This window comes from Notolepis coatsorum, assembly GCF_963971535.1.
Source record: "Notolepis coatsorum genome assembly, chromosome: 12".
Lineage (NCBI taxonomy): Eukaryota > Metazoa > Chordata > Actinopteri > Aulopiformes > Paralepididae > Notolepis > Notolepis coatsorum.
In genome coordinates this window covers 56,803,321-56,823,903 of record NC_140176.1, presented here as the reverse complement: position 1 = coordinate 56,823,903, position 20,583 = coordinate 56,803,321, and the positions used below count along the sequence as shown (strand labels likewise).

At 43.9% G+C, this 20,583-nt stretch overlaps 1 protein-coding gene across 1 annotated transcript in view; it reads left to right on the top strand.

Annotated features, from left to right (window-relative positions):
* The first annotated feature begins 407 nt into the window (after window positions 1-407).
* The window catches only part of mpp7a (MAGUK p55 scaffold protein 7a), a 208,329-nt gene continuing 188,153 nt past the window's right edge, over window positions 408-20,583 (top strand). The window contains exon 1 of the mRNA XM_084325841.1: window positions 408-582. The gene's annotated coding sequence lies outside the window, so the exon portion shown is untranslated. The remainder of the gene's footprint in view (window positions 583-20,583) is intronic.

The following is a 20,583-nucleotide window of genomic DNA, read 5'->3' as shown; positions in this document are numbered from 1 at the left end:
TACATTGTAGGCTTTCTAAATATACATTTTCTTAGAAAATGAGTAGGTCCTGACGTGTTTTCTTCGTGTGGTTGTAAGGAAGGAGAGGCTGGGCTCCATTGAAAACATTGCATGTGATTGATAATATGACGACCCAATAAAGATGTGTAAATCAACATTTGGCGACGCCCTAAATTAAAATCGGCCAATCACAGAAAGGGTTCGTGGAGGCGGGACCATGTAGTAAAGGTGTCCCTCCAGTACAGATCTCAGAACAGCTTTATCGTTCCTTATAACCAGCCGTGAACCTGGGGAGAAGGAACGCGGACGGATCCCAAAGCAGTGGATACGGGCGACTTTATCTTTGGCGTGGAGTGTCGCACGGACAAGGCGTATCGTTTTGAAAGAAGGGTAGTGTTCACCAGATAGAGAGAACTAGGATGAATTGCTGACGGAGATATTGGGACACAGATTATTACCGTTTTATGAAACACAACGTAATTTAAAACGAAGAAGTTTCGACCCCCGAAGGGATCCTTGAAAGTGAAATTCTAACCAACCTCCGAGTCCGGGCTTTACTCCGCGCCGACTTGCGAAGCGATTGTAAGTATCAACACATTGTTGTATCTGCTGCTAAGTTGCATTGAGTGCTTTGCAGCTTTCTCCATCTTTCCCAGACTACTGTTATGACTGCGATGCTACAGTGTAACATGTAGGCTGCTACATTGTAGTTGTGAACTTGTGATGTGATCTGTAGTAGGAAGAGTGTGACAGTGACCTGCAATAGCCTTTCCTGGACTTGGAAACACACACACACACACACACACACACACGAATGTACCCATCGTATGTCGTATTTGTATTACATAACAACAACAACTAGGCTTAATCAAAATTCTGAAGTGAACCTACAAAGCCTTTCATTATTATTGAATTGTACATTTTAATTTGACTGACTGAGTCCACGCTTGCGAGCATTGCTTTGCTATACTATAAATAATAGTGAGCCATCTTGCGTGCCCACAGGAATACAGAGCCCTTGTCTCACAGCAAAGTCAAGTGCGGTGACACGGAGCTTGTCACCGGCTGACAGCGCCAAGCTACTGGGCTGGCAGCTCCCTGGGAGAGTCGGCACTGGGCACTGGGCCAGCATGTCCACTGATCCCAGCTCAGCTCACTTCTTCACCTTTAGATGCCCCATCCCGAGGATTATGGACATTCTACAGACCCAGAACAGAACACTATGTATTATGTTTACTCTATTCATCCACCCCTTATTGCCGACCACCAAGAATCTCAGGGTTGAGGTTATCTCGTTTAGTGAAAGGTCATCTAAAAGCTACGATCCTTATTGTGTTTCCCACAGGATCTGTAGTGGTGGTCGTCTTCTACGCGTATGTGCAACAGAAGAAGTGGTGTCACAGTGTTATTTTAAAGTTTGGGGAGTATATCAGTGATATTGCAGTGCAACACATAACTTGGTATGGGGGAAACACTTAAGGGCTTAAGCTACACATTAACAGCCTTCTGTTTTAGCTACCATCCTTAATGACCCTCTTACACACGCACACACACGTGTCTGGATTTTGCAGTCATTTGTTTCTCATTGACAATCATTGACTACATACTTTTCTATCACTGCTGTTCTTGAACTTGCTGTAGCAGGTATGCTGCAGTTCACAGTCTTAGGGACAGAGGATCACATGGGGTCATCGGTCCAGTTGTGATTGCATTTTGTACATATGATGTTAAGTAAAGTGGTGTATCGGAGAGGAATCGTCCACGGACCTCACTGTGGCTCTGCTGCAGGCCTCAGCAATGCAAAACCATATTTTACAGGATATTATTCAGGGTTTCCATGGTCACGGGAAAACCCGGAAAAGTCATGGAATTTGAAAATGTTCTTTTTCCAGACCTGGAAAGGTTATGGAAAATGCTGCATGTCCAAAACCTTTTAAAAAAATGTCATGGGCATTCGTTCAAACCCTTTGATATATAGGTTGTCGAAATTGCGCTATTTGTCATGGGATTGTCATGGAAACGTCACGGAATTTGATAAACTAAACCAAAAAAAAAAACGTGCAGGAGGAGGAACCCAATTTGATGTGTTGGCTAACATGGCAGGAGGGAGGCCTAGTCACTTTGTTGAGGCTCATTAGCTCTCTCTTCCTCTCCATGCGTTTACTCGCTCAACACCCCGATGTGTACCCAGGCTGTGAGAAAGAGACAGGGTGACCTTCTTAAGTGTGTATAAGAATGCCAAAGAGGGGGCTCTCTCCGGAGAGGAGGCACAATTCAATTCTCACAATTCGCCATGTCAACTCTTGACACAACCTCCCTCGCTGGGAGTAGCCTAATTCCTCCTTTTCACGCCTCAACTAGAAAAGTATTCAGGTGGGGAGGCCTTCATCCTGCATTCCGAATAGGGAGGGGAGTCTCTCTGCGCTCTTCGTTGTAAAAGGAAGGCCTAGTTCACAAGTGTAGGCCTAGTTCACAGGGGCGACAGTACCTCGTGAGGTTGAGCAGTCGTCAGGTAATCCGGAGGTTCCTGGTTTCGAGTCCCGGGCATCGTGTCGAAGTGTCCTTGAGCAAGACACTTAACCCCTAACTGCTCCCGATGAGCAGGTTGGCACCTTGCATGGTTGCCTCCGCCGTCGTGAATGGGTAAAGTGAGGAACACATTTTTAAAGCGCTTTATAAATGCTGTCCATTTACCATATTATTACAATTGCATTGAGGTTTGGATACTCGTTCACAGATGATTCATGGCCAATTTCTGCTCCCCAAACAAGCTAAGAGGTGTTCCATCACATTACAACAAGCAGGATATAAATGCATTTGATCCAAAGCGCTTTACAACTTAATATGCCTCTCATTGACCCATTCACTCACAACAACGGCAGAGGCAACCATGCAAGGTGCCAACCTGCTCAATCGGGATCAATTAAGTGCTCACTTCGACACGTTGCCAGGAGAAGCCGGAATCGAACCTGGAACCTTTCAGATGACCAGCTCTACCTCCTGAGCCACCATCACCCCTTCTAGAATAGACAAGCTGAGAGGTGTTCCATCACATTACGACAAGCAGAAGGGACGTGTTCATTGGCTAGAAAAGTTAAGAGGCATTCCATCACATTACCATGACCTGTCGTATTAACACTCTATGGCTAGACAGCAGCTGGACTGGCAAGTGTGTGTGTCTGTGTGCGTGTGCACAGCATGCCCATGTGCGTGTGGACAACAGTATGAGGTGTGTGGGGGCAGCGGAGGCTGAGCCAGGGTGAGACGCGGCAGCTCCAGACGGAGGCTCTCTGCGGTGGGAAGGGTCTGCCCCGCACGGTCGTCTGAACAGGTGTCCGGGAGCCGCGACCCTGCATAGCTCACATTCCCAGGGCTTTGTTTTCCTGGAGCGGCGGGTTCACCGCGGAGGGGGGGGGGGGGGGGGGAACCGGGAATGCTATGACTGGCAGGGTTCATCTCTGAGCAACCTGCCGATCCAGACGGAACACTGGCTGCTGTCTGTGGAAATGTCCTCGGGTCGCACTTGACTAGGACTACTCCGTCCTCGGAGGGGATCCTCTGATCCTATTAGTTTAGTTGGAACTAGGGGATTTTTTTTTTTGAGAATTGAGAATCGAGATTGTAATGCTATCTTGTAAGATTACATTTGAATTTTTTTCAGTTTTCAGTCTTGTGTGATATGGTTCCAACTATCTCATATATCGTTGTTTCAGTAAATCCTACAGACTGCTGATATTTGTCAAGCAGAAAGACCAACAACAGCATACAATCTTTGTAACACGAAGGTTAATGGCAACCCAGAATTGCCTAGATGATCATGATAAAACGAGAGTTGATTTTAAATCTAGTCAGGACCTCAATGATCAAAATGGAATCGTGGGTGAATTCACAAATATCCCTCTGCCTAGTGCTCTGAGTCTTTAGTCCTGCTTGGCTCAGTGGGGAATCCGTCTTGTGTTTACTAGTAGTAGACTATTGGCAGCCTAGTAGTTCACAGGGTCAAACACATACTGTTTGGAGACAGCTGTAAGGCAGCCTACTGGTCCAGATCTCACTGTGATCATGCAGCAAATATGCAAGGTATGGCACCGACATACAGTTACAGTATGCCTGCCTGGTCAGCAATGCAGTCATTCAAGTGTAGAAAAACAGGAAAGCAGCCTGAGAAAGTGTTTTTATTATTATTATTATTATTATTATTATTTGTTTTCTTTTACAATGCATCATATTGACATACATTCTTGAAGAATTTGATCAGTAGGTGGAAAATACGTAATTTGGCACATTATTAACTAAATTTTGAATATAGATCTGTTTTTGCACAAGTATTTGTACATATTACCAATGTAAACAAACCTTTTATTGCCACAAAATACAGAGAATACAATGACTAATAAAAGAGAACTCGTATTATTTACCTCTTGTCTCTAGTGTTCGTGCTTGTATCAAGAGCTCAGTCAATCCTCTAGTCTAGAGAATGAAAACACGAGGCTATTTACATTTGGATTACTGATTCTGCCTTTGAACAGTGAACTGTGTTTCACTTGCTTTTTCTAGTCGTGCCAAGTGATCTCTACACCGAGAACACAGTTCTGTTCTTCCTCCTGCTCTGCCTGCTCACACCACGGACCTGGTGCTGTGGGAGAGAGCTCGCTGTTGCACCCGGCCTCACTATACATAGCAGCATAATGAAATATGAATACTGAGTGAGTATGTTGCTGCAGTGCAAGCCTAATTCAGAATTCAGCAAAAGCAAGTTAATGAAGATATGCAAAAACATGTTTGACATATTTGCACTCTCGAGACACTATCTCGTGTCCCTTTCCATGGCACAATACACACTGAGTTGCATGCGCACACACACACACACATACACACAGATGTTGCAATTCATGTCCAGTTCACTTGTCAAATCACCCGCTACAAGGTGACAAGCTTACCAAAGCACAATGTCCAGGAAGTGGAACAATGGGCAAGTTCATCTTTTGAGTGAATCTGCTTTGGCCTTGAGTTAGAAGAGGAATTTAGAATCATCTCGCATACAGTATATTGACTTCAGCAGTATGCATGCACAGGGCGGTCAAGACACCCATCAATCTGTTCATCCATCCATCCATCCATCCGTCCGTTCACCTATACCGACCCACCCATCCACCGACCGGACCCATCCATCCATAATCATCATCCCCTTCTATGGGATTACTAATCTCCATTGAGAGTATATGATGGCCTTGTTGTGTGCTTGCAGCCGTTGTGCTGATCCCAGACAGATTAAAGTGATGTGCTGGCCTACAGGCTCCGGCAGGCGGGGTCGGAGTTCAGGGGAGATGAAGCTGTGCGTTCCCTCCCTCGGCCTGCGGAGGCGTAGGGTTACTCTCGCAGAGCCCAAAAGGCCGGAATGAGTCCACCCAGCAGAGGTCAGCCATCATCAGACACCAGCGGTGGCTTGGTTAGATTCCAGCTAGCGTTCCTAAAACACTGCGCTCACTCAGCCTGACGGGCGTGCTGGGCTCTCGCCTCACGACCGACTAGCCAGCGGGCGTGCTGGGCTCTCTCCTGACGGGCGTGCTGGGCTCTCTCCTGACGGGCGTGCTGGGCTCTCTCCTGACGGGCGTGCTGGGCTCTCTCCTGACGGGCGTGCTGGGCTCTCTCCTGACGGGCGTGCTGGGCTCTCGCCTCACGACTGACTAGCCAGCGGGTGTGCTGGGCTCTCTCCTGACGGGCGTGCTGGGCTCTCTCCTGACGGGCGTGCTGGGCTCTCTCCTGACGGGTGTGCTGGGCTCTCTCCTGACGGGCGTGCTGGGCTCTCTCCTGACGGGCGTGCTGGGCTCTCTCCTGACGGGCGTGCTGGGCTCTCTCCTGACGGGCGTGCTGGGCTCTCTCCTGACGGGCGTGCTGGGCTCTCGCCTCACGACTGACTAGCCAGCGGGTGTGCTGGGCTCTCTCCTGACGGGCGTGCTGGGCTCTCTCCTGACGGGCGTGCTGGGCTCTCTCCTGACGGGTGTGCTGGGCTCTCTCCTGACGGGCGTGCTGGGCTCTCTCCTGACGGGCGTGCTGGGCTCTCGCCTGACGGGCGTGCTGGGCTCTCGCCTGACGGACGTGCCAGGCTCTCGCCTCACGACTGACTTGACGGACTGACCAAGGGGCTTCTTATGGAGAAAGACTGAGAGGCCAAGTGAACGGCGTTGACATTAAAGTAATGAGCGTGGGAAAATATGCACGGGTGTGAACTCTCGGGGAGAAGGTCAAGCTGCAAGGTGTTCTTGTATATTGGGCTCTAGACTCTAGAGGGGGGTCAAAAGCTGTTTCATTATATTAGATACTATTTCACAGAGTAGAACGATTATTTTATTGATTCATCTTTGCATATAATCGATTGCTTTTCATCCAGAAAACCCCAGACAATTGAACATTGAAGTTTATCAAGTTTTATTTGTCCTATGAGTGCACACTGAACAGGGCCCTATTCCCCGTACCTGGTTCAACTAAGTCGATCAAGAGTCCCATTATCCAGATTCAGTTAACCCGATGTTTGAAGCCGGGATTTTCCTGTTCCTCGAAGGTGGATTCAGTCTCGTTAACTCGAACCAGACTTGAGACCCAGGATAAGTGCGCACGGCCGCTTCAGTTGAAAATCCAGCACTTATCAATAGCAGAGATCCTGATTTTCTAACGGCATTGATTGATTAATTGATTTAAAACTTTATTAACAGATTGCAGTACGGCTCAATCACCTCGCCGACAAGTTAAATGCATGATCTATAGGCTAATTTTAAGTCCCTCATTACCCCAATCAATCAGATTATATTTCTTTAAACTTGCCTGCTGGCAGTAGGTTTATGGATTGAATAATCAAATGAGATCTTGCTAGCGAAAATAATTAGTTTAACTGTTATACAGAATAAGGATACGGCTCTCTTACCCATTGATTGATGTATGGTGGATCTTTTACTTATCTGCACTGTGGTGTAACGGTTTCTGGTTTTGACTTTCACGCAGACGGCCCGGGTTCGAATCCTAGTCTTTTCCTTCTTTTTGCAATGTAGGAATAATTCAATTTGGTGCACGTTGAGAGCTATATAAAGAATGACATCCTCAATGCATGTAGATTTATAATATTTTAACTTAAAACTAGGCTACTTTTGCGTATAATCATTAATATTATATTCCAAAAAAATTATATTGGAAACGCGGGGTTTCGAACACCGGTCGCCCGGTTGCCAGGATTCAGCACTAGCCGCTGCGCCACTGTGCCAGACGGGATACATTCATTGTTTATCCATTAATGAACGAGAGACCCGTGTTTAGAATATTTTACTTTTGAATGAAGTTTTATCTCTTTATTCTCAAATGCATTAATGTGACGTCAACGGCTCATTCAATTTCTCAAATCCGTCAAACAGCGCATCTCATCAGACATTTTAATCCCAGTTACAATATCACACAAAAACCACAATCCCCGCATAGACACTTCAATTTTATGCTTGAATGAAATACAATCCGGGCGCTCCGTTAAGCAAATCTGCTGCAGAGAATATATTAAACTAATCAGAGCCAAACGGCCGATAGGTTTCATTCATTAAAAATATCCCCGCGGGATTCACATTTGCAATGCGCCGTTATTAAAATAACCACATGCAGCGTGTATCGCGACTCCGAGCGCCGTATATGACGTGCATTATTTTATTTAGGACAAAGTAAATCTATAGGCTCAATATGATTTATTATCAGCATTTAGTTCTATTATTATACATTTCAAAAGCCCCCTCTAGGAAAACGAAGCACAGAAACGTAATTCAGAATGGTATAATGCAGATCCTAGACTGTGAGAATCATTTCAGGAAGCGAGCTGTCATTTCTTTGCGGGGGCGTGGCCATGGTTCATCCGGCTAACTGAAGTTAACCCTGCTCCCGACCAGGCTCAAACTTTTTGATCTGTTGTCATGGTGATTTGGACAATCGTGCGTCGGGGAATGGGAAGGTCCGGCTTAAGTCAGACTAGACCGAAAATTTTCCGGCTAACTCAGTTATCCAGGTACGGGGAACGGGGCCCTGGCTCTTTCTAGAGCAGGGGTCTCAAACTCAATTTACCTGGGGGCCGCTGGAGGTAGAGTCTGGGTGAGGCTGGGCCGCATCAAATATTCCACAAAAAATGGGTTAACTTCAAGTATTCAAAAAAAAAAAGTACAACTGATCCAATCTTCTCAATCTTTAGCAATAACATTTCAGAACATGAACAGTTCTTCAGAACATAGGCTTCTCAGTGGTGTCAGTGGACTCATCCACAGCTATGGAAATGCACTGTGCATTTTTTTATTCTATCACAAAGCTGTTTAATCAAATCACCAGCCAGTATTTCAGTTATTCTGGTTGCTGTGCTATCTGAGGGGGATTTGCTTTTGTTTGCCTTCAAACATGGTCTCCATCACTTAGTTCAGTCATACATTTTATTTTCTTATGTATGCATCAGAGAATGGCTTCTTGTGTTTAGCCATAGACATAGATTTAACAATAATTCTGCTTGCAGCTTGATATGATGATTTCATTCCATTTATTTTTGTGGTTCTTAGCACTGAATTTTGAGGAAAGGTTGCATCAAAATAACTGTTTTGTTTCATAGTGGCATTTCAAATTGAAAATAGATATATAATCATATATATATGATTTATTTTAATAATTTCTTTGGCAAAATCAACTCTGCCTGTATTTGTTAACTACAACAAGCAATGCTGTTTGTTATTTAAGATGAGGTCGGACTCGGCACTGACAGATTTGTGTTCATTGTGGCTGCTTTTATAAAGCCTCAAATGACGGCTTACAATATTTCATGAAAGCAAAGTGTTTTGTTTGTCTAAGATTTAAAAAGGTTTAAACTTTACAGCACTGACAAAGTTGAACAAAGTGCTGTACAAGTCCCACAACATAATTTTTTTTAATTAATATTTAATATTTTCTTTGTTTTAACTTTGATGTCAAGTAGGGGGCCGGAAAATATCATCCAGCGGGCCGCAATTGGGCTGCGAGTTTTGAGACCCCTGTTCTCGAGTATTTAAAAAAAAATTAGTGCTTCTGAATGAAATTCTTCTTCTTCTTCTTCATTTCTATTTCCATCAGACTAGATGCTTTGCGACATTTATATGCCACCATTGAAATGCAGACGCAGTCACGTTTAAATCGATCATTTTCTGTAATCTAATTATTCGATTCAACCGCGACATCACTCCCTACTATAGACTAGTCTTCAGCGGCACGTTCTACAAGGCTAATCATTGCTCTTCATTTAGCCTAACACCATTTGGTTTAATTGTATTGGGTTTGCTGGATCTTCAATGTGTAAGTATAGTCAAGAAAAGGAATGAAATGGTTTATTATAGCTTAATAAGACAACAGTTTTAGTACATTTGGTCTCAGGCGTATACAAACACGCACTCTTCACGCCTTGTAGCCAATTTGTAAGTGCGGTCAGTGCAGGCTATAGTCTTACATAGAGAGGCAGTATAGGTTCTCTTTGACTGATGTCAAGCTTATTTGTCACTTGCTGGTTTATTCATGAGGGTTTTCCATGGATGGGTACTACTGGCTGCCTCGCACCACATCCCTCCAGTCGAAGCCCTGTGAATAATTCAACATAGTGGTAGGAGGAAAAGGAACCAGAATAGGCCTGTCTGTGTACTTGTGTGTGACTTTTCTGACAAAATATGGTAACTAGAGAACATTCATAGAGATCTGGCCTATACGTTTGTAGGTAGGGATGTCCCGATCAGATCGGAATCGGAGCCAATCACGGCATATTTGAATTGATCAGTATTTGATTGGTACTATACTTTTAGTGTTTCACCAGACAACGTGATGTCTAGAATAGAGAAAGTGAAGAAACCACCTAATGACCTGCTGTCATCGCTGGCAGAGCGAATTAACTCACTCAGTGTTTCCCACAGGATTTTCAGAGACTATGGGGGGTGAACCTCCGACCCTCTAGGGGGGCCCGGGGGCACGCCCCTTCGTAACTTTTTTGTTTTGTGTACATTTTAAAGTTAAATGCATCAATCTGGTCCACTTTGAGAGCAAAATAAAGAGGCTAGATCTATGATGAACTTTGTGCTGAAAACACAAAATCGACTAGAGCAGTGCTTCCCAATCCTCTCATCGAAGCACCCCAGCCGTATTTGTTAAATTCCACCACCAGCACACCTGATTCAACTTAATCATGTGTGCTGGTGGTGGAATTTAACAAATACATGGAACGGCTGGGGTGTCTCGAGGAGAGGTTTGGGAACCACTGGACTAGAGCATACATTTGAGCCATCAAAGAAATTAAGCAAAAGTAGTTACCTGTGTTGAACTGGTTTATTTTTTAGAAAATAAAAAAATATAGTGGATTACTACTACCACTGCCAATACTACTGATACATCCTACTACTGACAAATAAATATTATTATTATCCCTATTGGCAAACTTTATATTTAAAAAAAAATATATATATATATATTTTTAATAAAAAAAAAATTTGGTTCATTATACAACTGTGGCGGGACTAATTAGACTGTGGCGGGCACAGTCTAGGTCATTAATGGGAAACCCAGATGAAATGTACTACATTTGACAGGTGGCTGGTGTTAATTTCACACCCACATAGGGATGGCCCGATTGGATCGGACTCGGAGCCAATCAGAGCATATTTTAATTGGATTGGTATTGATCAGTATTGGGTATTAATGTTAGTAAAACCATTTCATGTAGGTAAGATATGCTTGGTAATTGAATAGCTCTGCTTAAAGAAGAAAATAGCCTAAACCACAGCTTTCCCTTAATGGTTTCCATACTTTTCTTTAACAAAAAGGAACCTGAATTTGTGCACTGTGCTCCTATATTAACTTGGAAAATCCAAATATTGGATCAGGACTCTGTATCGGCAGTAGGGCTGGGCAATTAATCGGGAAAAAAATCGTGATCTCGATTCATAGACCTATGTAATCTCATTTCTAAATTATGACTATTTTTCTATTATTAAAGAAATCTTTTTTTTTTACTTTTTTTTTTTTTAAATGATGATGATTCTGACATGAGTTATTTTGTATGTTACAAGAGACTTTTAAGTTTAAGTCAAGCACTTTCATATATGTTTAAGACAAGTCAAGCACTTTATGTTATGTTGTCTGTTTAAGAGAGTGCAATAAATGATTTTATTGAAAAAATAAGAATCGTGTGAGAGAATCGTGATCTCAAATCTCAAAGAAAAATCATGATTCACATTTTAGCAAGAATCGCCCAGCCCTAATCGGCAGACACTCGATATGAAATGATCCAATCGGTCAATGCAGCAGCAGCAGGTTTGAATGAGGCGTTGAACAAGGTACAACACAGACTGATCCTTCCATCTTTGCCACTTGAACCTGCCGCCTCAAAATCCGCGCCGTCAGCACGAAGCGACTCAGTGTTTATTGTTCTCGGATCGGCCATACAAGCGCTCTACATCGCAGCCTGTCAGCGGTGGGTATCAAATGCCGTATTATTAGGCCCACGCGGTTGACGTCTTAATTTAGCCGGTGTTGATACTCTGCGTGTTCGCGGCGCCCCGGTTGCCGATCGGCTCCCTCCCGTTGCATAATAGGCTGTCCTCGATGGCCGCCAGGTGATCTGAGGTCAGCTGTGAGTCAGTGACTTAGAAAAAATATATGCAGATCCTAATTAAACTCTAGGGTAATGAGAGTGAGCTGCGGTGGTGTGTCTTTACAAGGGCCATGCACCCCTCCCTCTCCTCTGGGAGCTCGCCACTACAGCCTTCACTCAGATATCGGGTGACAGAAGGGAAGAGCTCAATCCCGTGATCCCGTTTCCTTGTTTTTCCGTTCTGATAAGTAGAATCAACAATGCCCTATGTCTGGTCGCGGCTCATTGTCGAAATTAATTGCAACCTCGAAATGTAAATTTGTATAGAATCGGAGCGTTTTGTGTATCGTTACCCCCCCTAGTAGTAATGGATCCTGTCTCCACTACCTGGCTCTTCTGTTACCTGGCTCTGGTAAAGGACAGATTTGCATGGCAGTTGACATCCTGAAATGGGAGGGCGAGCAAAGAGAGGCGTGTTTACCACTCTGATTATCCGGCCTGCTCCTTGTACAGGATGATAGTATTGCACCCCTACACGGGTTCTATAAAAAATAATAATAATAATTTCCACTTGGGACCATGTCATTCATGATCTCTCTCACTCTCCCAAACCCTCCGAAGTGTATACTGAGTCTGCCGGCTGGAAAGAAGGGTGGGGGTTAGGTTTGGTTAGTGTGTGTGTGTGGTTGTCTTTAAACCCTCCAGAAACCTGCTGATTATGGTGGGTGTGGGGTGAGTAGCGTCCTGGGCCAGACTGCCTGCCTGGTTCTCATGGGCTTAATCCCGTCTTTGTGTGAGGGCCGTCTGAAGTGGAGTCAGCTGCACCGCCCCTCTACACTTGTTGCTGTTGTGTCTCCTGTCATCTCTTTCTGGCCCCTTCTTCTGCCCGTTTGCCTTCTCCCTGCTGTGAAATGTGTAAACGTTTGGATGGCAGGTGGAGGGACATGTGTGTGTGTGACGGGCGATAGGACAATATTATCGTTTACGTATCGTCCCCGATTACAGAACGATATTCAATCATGCACTGTCTGTTATGAATCTTGCGCCACAGCCAGTCTCTCTTTCCCTTTTCTCTCTTGCTTCCCCCGCATTGTTGTAGCCTATCAAAAAAGGGTAACATGGGGCGCCCTCGTGGCGCATACCATAGTGCCTCGTGCACGTACGCGGCCGACCCGGGTTCGATCCCAGCTCCCGTCGTTATTTGTCGCATGTCCTCCCCACCTCTCCTCCCGTTCGCCCTCTCCTCTGTCGGTTCTGCGTGGCCAATAAAGCTGTAAAAATGCTAAAAATTTATTTAAAAAAAATAAATAAAAAAAGGGTAACATTATGCGAGCCTACGCTCTGACCCTGTATGTAACGTTACCGCATGTGGCCTGACTTTGGAAAGATGTCAGCTCTCATTAGCAAAATAATGCAAATGCACGGTGGACTTCCACGTACACTGAACTCCTACAGTCTCTCCTTCAAAGTCCTAGCTCTCCAAACTGTGCAATGTATGCGGTAAACCATGGGCACAAACAACTCCAAAAGACACAAACAATGGAATCGGAACAATCACCAACTGAGAAGGTTTAGTCAACGTTTAAGCAAACGCAACACATTGGAGTCGCAGTATGACTTACCAAGCTATATGTACCAAGCGATACTGACCACAGACATGTAGGATAGTTATGTACTGACCACATACATGTAGGCTAGTTATATGTACTGACCACAGACATGTAGGATAGTTATGTACTGACCACATACATGTAGGCTAGTTATATGTACTGACCACAGACGTGTAGGATAGTTATGTACTGACCACAGACATGTAGGATAGTTATATGTACTGACCACAGACATGTAGGATAGTTATATGTACTGACCACAGACATGTAGGATAGTTATATGTACTGACCACAGACATGTAGGATAGTTATATGTACTGACCACAGACATGTAGGATAGTTATGTACTGACCACAGACATGTAGGATAGTTATGTACTGACCACAGACGTGTAGGATAGTTATATGTACTGACCACAGACATGTAGGATAGTTATATGTACTGACCACAGACATGTTTATAGCGCTATATGTCCATCACGGCCCACTTTAATCTTCCCCTGGATTGTTATGTTAACTTTGTAGCAAAGGCCTGTATCAAGCTAGCCACAACATGATCTTTCAAAATAAAAGCTGCAACATATGTGTCTTTTCAGAATTTCTTTGGACAATAATATCATTTGTCATAATTTTTATTGTCCGTAGGGGAATTTCAATATTGCCTAGTGTGTGTTGTAAAGTGACTGTTACAGTGTGTGTGTATATGTGTAGTTGCATTATGGTTGCTTATTTTGTGTGTTCACTTGTGTGATTGCTTGCTTGCACGTGCGATTGTGTCTAGTCACAGTGTGTATTAGTCATATTAGGCATTCATAAACTTTTTGACCAATCAGCCCATTTCTATTCCCTTACGTCTCGTTTCAGAGCAATTGAACTCTGAATCACCCACTCACAATAATCTATTTGTTTAATAGGCTATCTCCTCTCTCCTGTTGGCTGGGCCTATATCTGATTAAAGCCATTCAATCTTAATGATGTTAGGCAGCAGCAGCAAAGCTGTAAAGGAATGTGAATCACTACCCACCTTCAAAAACACTCTCAAAAAACACCTACGTGAGACTGCAATTCGAAACTGGCCCCTACAAATGTCCTAACCTAGTTGTACAGTAAATGACCAAGTAAGGCTTTGTCAACATTCCAATGTACAGTGTAAAATGTGTGTGTGTCCCCTACCCAACCCCCCCCCCCCACCTCCAATGTACAGCCCTCACCCAACCCCACCCCACCAACCTCCTCCAATGTACAGTTTCTACGCCAAATGTATATACACTCCTTTTCTGGACACTTTTGTATCACAAACAGTACTGTATTTGCAAATCTGATATGTCATAAATGTATAGATGTAGCAGTACTGTCTATCTGTATGTCATGTATGTTATGATGAATTGAAAATGGGGGACCCTGGTGGAAACAAGACGAAAGTCTTTCTCTGGTCTGCATCCCCTTAACAATTGTATGTATTGAGATGTACTGTACTGTACCCATTCTGCAATCTGTTAATAAACTTTTCAATCAATCAATCAATCAATGCTAACTGCTCAGATTAATCTAAATTGTGTGTCACACATTTTCTATACATAATGTCCTGTCCCCTAGCATGTCTTAGTGATTTAGCCGTTATCTCAGGCCTACTAGGCCTTATAGACCTAGTTGAATTAGTAGTAGAGTTTTCTCCGATGGGAAGCAGCCTATAAGCCTAATCATTTCAGTTAAAACCTTTTTGAGTTAAGTTACACAGCCATAGCAGATCTTTAACGTGGGCTATTTTTAAAAGATGATCAAAGGTAGAGTTCTCTTTTCAATTACATGCCGACATAGTAGGCCTATGATGATAACATTGTCACTTTTGTCCTGTTGTTGGAAGTAAAATAAGTTAATAACCAATAATAGCTGCAACCAGATAGCATAGTCTGCCATAATTTAAGCTCACTACCACAGTGGTAATTTGCCCCTTATGCCTGAAGGATCCTCAAATCCAAACAACCCTGATGGTCCCTGTCGTCAAACATGTGTCACCCACATATCAAAGGGCGTTCTGCTACGTTGGTTCACCACTAATTACTGTGTTTAACCTCGTGGAAAGATCTTCTTTAGCACAGTATTGTGTGCAATTAAAGAGTGATATATATAGTGCTTGGAAGGCTTGATATCATAAGGCACTGCTGGTGTTCAAGGCAGATGTGTGCGTGTGTGTTCATGCATATATGTGTGGACTGTGGAGTGATGAATACATTTTAGTATCTATTTCGAGGCATTTACGTTTTGGGCGTGGCTGATTTTAGTTTGGAGGGTGAGGGTCACTGGTTTAGTAGGCCTGTTTGTGCTACACATACCTACTGCATGTTAAAGGCCTGTGGGTTTTCTGGATGGTTGTGTGGTGGTCTACCTATGACCAGTGGTGCAGTGGTGATTTCATAAGGGCGTGCACGTGCTCCCGCGCATGCGCATAAATGTTCCCTCGCGAATAAAGACGATGCCTAATTGCCTCTAGGAATGCAATGTAACACATTTCATTCACAGGATTTGTGTGAATGGTCCAACTGTAGTATTTGAACACACCTGATGACCTGAGCTATTGTTATGCAAAGTAGCCAGGTGGGTACTTGGCACAGAGTCGAGTGGACATTCTTGTGTGCACGGCACGCGCGTGCACCTGCTCAAAAAGCAGATGGAACGGCGTGCAACCCCGTCCCATGACCACTGCACCACTGCCTATGACACTATTAAAGTATAAAAATTAATCCTATCAAATACAATTTAATCAGAACATTGGTCAAAATGTGTGATTTGATAATGCCTTGCCCTTTATTTATATAAATAATAAAATCATTCTTTATCACCATTCATTATCACCCTAATATATGATCCGGCATAATTTTGTGATCTTAATATATACATAACATAACAATGGGAACAGTTGTATTGTGATATAACCTGAAGGCCGGGCTTTTCTATTGATCATCCTAATTGATCTGGATCCAGATCCAGTGTTGGTTTTGCAGCCATTGTGTCCCGAGGCTCTTGGACATCTGTCGGTCCATTTTAAGAGGGGCTTTCTGGCCATTGAGCTGAGTGGCAACCGTTTTTCTTCCTCCCACAATGCCTGTGTCTCCAGCATGCTGAGTTCAATAGCTGTGGGTGGACATGGCTAAATGATGGAGCATGCTTCGTTCTTATGGAGGTTTTGGTGGGGGTGGGGTGGGGAGGCCATGTCCATGCATCTGTGAGACAGCTGAGGGGTCTCCCTGCTGAGGGTTCTCCACACGCTGCACCGTGGGAGATGGCGGTGTGGTGGGTGTGGGGAAAACGTGGGCAGACGGATGGACGTAACATGCACCCTGCCGCAAAACTATCTCACCACTGAGATCATCTTAATTCCTAATTGGCAAAGTTATACTTGTATTAATCCTCTTGGGGAGATTTGACCGTTTGACCCGTCTTAACTATTTAGGAGCAGCGGGGCAGCTGCACAGTGTGGTGCCTGGGGACCGACTCCAGTGCCTTGGTCAGGGTTAATGGCAGGAGTATACTAGCATGCATGTCTGGTGTGGTGTGAAACTGGAGTAACCCAGAGGAAACTTAATGCAAACACAGGGAGAACTGCACACAGCAAGGTCCCCCTGCTGGGGTTTGAACCCAGGTTCTTCTCGCTGTGAGGCAACAGTGCTAACCACTGTGATGAATAATGAAGACGACCTTTTCTAGCTCATATGCCCTTTAATGGACACACTATTATTCAAAATACCTTACAGTACCATTAGAACATTTCTAGCATGGGTTACCCCAGTGGGAATTGAATACACAACCCTGGCAGTGTTAGTGCCCATGCTCTACCCAATAAGCTGCTCAGGACATGATCTGATGTATAACATCTAAGCTACCCAAGGGTGCCAATCTCACATTCTTCTCCCAATCCAAGCTCACACAAATGGCCTATAATAACGGCCTTTTGCTTTTTCCATCCGTCCGGCATCCTCTCCTTTCTCTATGGTTATCAGGCTCAGATTGCAACAATGCCACTCTTTCTCACTCAGTTTTTTTTAAGCTGCCCCTTCGAGCCGCCGGCCCGCTAATCTGACTCACCATCAGTGGCCTCTGTCATAGTCGGAGAGAAAGAGAGAGAGAGGCAGAGAGAAAGACGGAGGGGGACATAGAGAGACTGGACGTGAGCACTGGCTGACCAGGGAACAGAGGGGTATTGTGTGTCCAGCGACAGCTCCTTTGGGCTGGATGTGGCTCTCTTGGCCAGGAAGAGGAGCTCCATGACCTTCTGGAGGCCTGCCAGGCATCGGGTCCCTAATCACCCGCTGCCTGATGCCAGAGCTTCACTACTGCAGACAGGAGGGTCTGTTGGATTACACTACAATTTTCTACTATTTGGTATACCTCCCAGCCCTACTAATTAAAGTTGGATGAGGTTGAGTCTTTAGTTTAATTAGTAATTAGCGGATTCCAGTGTTTTTCCACATGGTCAAGGGGCTTTTTGCTTGGTGAGAGGAAATCTCACTTTGTGTCCTCTCAGCATGAGCTCTCTGATGAGCCCTGATCTCATGAAAGAAAGATGGGAAAACGTCTTGCAGCTTTAGTAGCTGGTCAGCTAAAATGGGCTTGCCACTGCTGCCAGTTTAGTATTGCTGAATGAACTGTGACTGTCTGAAGTAATCATGTTGTGTGTATTTTTTCCTGCTGTGTTTGTCATTATTAGCAACTGTGTATCTAATGTTGTATCACGCAAGAAGAATTTCCTAAAGGACTAATGAATAAATCTAAATTACATTTAGGATTAAACTTAGGGATGCACATAACTTCCCCGATACTAAAATATGATACCATGAAACACGTGTAACATACCAGAAATTAAAGTGACTTGATTTGCGACATTTTTCACATGTAAACTCTCTCTAATGGAGAGAAATGTATTGTCTCTCAATAATCTTTGTCCAATGACTCAAAAGACGCTACAAGTCTATACTGTTCATTAAGAGTAATGGATTGGATCGATACTCTGTATCGGTCGATCCTCAAAGCCCAGGTATCGGTATCTGGACTGAAGAAGTTGGATCGGTGCATTCCTAACTGTAGCCTGATTTTTTTTTGTATGCGTCGGCTCAAGTGGACTCACTAGGGGTGGCCAACCAGTCAGAGACACAAAAATTACTGTGGTACCACAAAGAGCCACACCATACCAGCGTTTCTCAAAAAAAAAATTCAGTCACGGCACCCTTCATGTGTTTATAGGTCTCACCCTCTGGCCTCTGAAGTTGCTAATGTCTTTTTTATTTGGGCCTCACAGGGTTAAAAGTACCCTGTGAGACCCACGGTTGCAAAATTACAAAATCACTTTTAGCCATTTAAAAAAAAAATGCTTATTTAAAAAAATAGTATAGTCAATTGGTCCTGTTGTTCAGCCTCACAATGCTATTTGATAGTAAATGTGTTTATATGTCCCACCCTCTGGCCTCTGAAGTTGCTAATGTCTTTTTAATTTGGGCCTCACAGGGTTAACCTCTTAAGCCAGAGATATACAGTAAAAGTGTATATTTTCAGCATTACGTTTGTTTACCAATTATTTTAACTGTTATTAGTGAAATATAAGATTATAGAAATCTCAGGGCATTGAGTCGGAAACTGGTGCATATTGACAGGAGGAAGTGACACAGCCAAAAGTGAGTGTAGTCTTTTGAAGGAAGAGACTCAGGGCTTTCGAATTTCGAAAAACTACCCTACCCAGCTCACACCAGCCCCTGTCAATCATCTGACTTCTGCATTTACTTTTTTATTTCTCTTATTTTTTGGGATTATCTCCCACAAACCTGAACGTTATTGCCATAAAACAGAACGCAGTTAGTTTCTCTACCTTTCTGTGAACGTCTTGCAAAAAACGGTGTTGCAATACGATGAAAAATGGTGGAGAAATTTACATTATAAAAAAGATGGCAGAATTCAGTACTGTATCTACAAAACCTTCTGTTTAATCATCTTCCCTTTATTCATTTGCTTAGATTTTTCAGGTCTGGTAAATTTTAGCATGGTGTTATTCACAGTCAAAGATATATATTTTTTTAAATAGAATTGATATTCTCCTTTTGGTTCATTACAATTTCTGACACTGATCCATACATGTCCCTAGAAAGTAGATTCAGATACCAAGAACATGCAAATGGACCATTTAATTTTTTTTAAATGTTTATTCTATGTCCTTATGCCTTATGGAATGAGTGACATAAAAAAAATATATATAATATATAATTTTTTTTTTTGTATGGATGGAAGAGCCGCACATTGACGGGCAAAGAGCCGCATGCGGCTCACGAGCCGCCGGTTGGCCACCCCTGCACTATAGTATCTCTCATCTTGTGTGACTGGTTGCTCTGTGCAGCTGTGTAGTATGCAGCTGTGTAGTATCATGCAGCTGTGTAGTGTGCAGCTGTGTAGTATCATGCAGCTGTGTAGTATGCAGCTGTGTAGTATGCAGCTGTGTAGTATGCAGCTGTGTAGTATGCAGCTGTGTAGCTTGCCACAGGTTGTTTTCCAGTTCAATCATGGTTTCACTGGTTGTGATGCAGGTCTTTATTCCTCTCGTGTCACCGAGGTCCCTGATCGGGGAAAAGGACATAAGTTACACGCATGCATGCTGTAAGGCAGGGATTCCCTGACCACTGATCTGAACCTAGAGCTACTACATCTGTCCTGGATTAACCCAATCAACACGCTCTCAGCCAGCAAACAGACAGGCACAGTCTTCAAGGTCAAGGTACATCTTGACCTTATAGTCTAGAGTCACAACCCTGCCTCTCTGCCTGTCTGCTAGCTGAGAGTGTATTGCTGTTTGTCTTCCTCCATGGCACAGAGGAAGATTGAGACCGTGTTGATGGTGGAAGGAACAGTCCTGTAGGGTCACATCTATTGCTGCACACTCTACGCAGAGCTGTCTCTAGTCTCTATACCTCACAGCCTGCATATCACCACAGCCTGCTAACAGCTCTTCCCAAGAGAGCAAACGTTCTTCTTACCAAATCGGGACATCCGCAAACCAAATTTGTTTGGTTGAGGCCTAGTGCAAAGGTCCATTGCTGCTAATCTGCACCCAGCAGCACTACAAACACTGACTTCACTAACCTCTGCTTAGTGCTAACTAAGGTGGCTCATATAGGACTTGTGGGCCAGGCCTGCTTGTGGGCACTTGGTAACTTATACTTAAAAGTCTCTCCACTTTATCCCTTTTTTTGGGGTGACGGGGGTTATGGACAGAGGGAGGTGGTGGAAAGCATGCAAGGCATGTTGCCAGGCAGTTATGGTGGTAGGGAAAGAGCCTATCTCCTCCTTATCAAATCGATCTATGTATCCTTTATTGCTAAAGTAC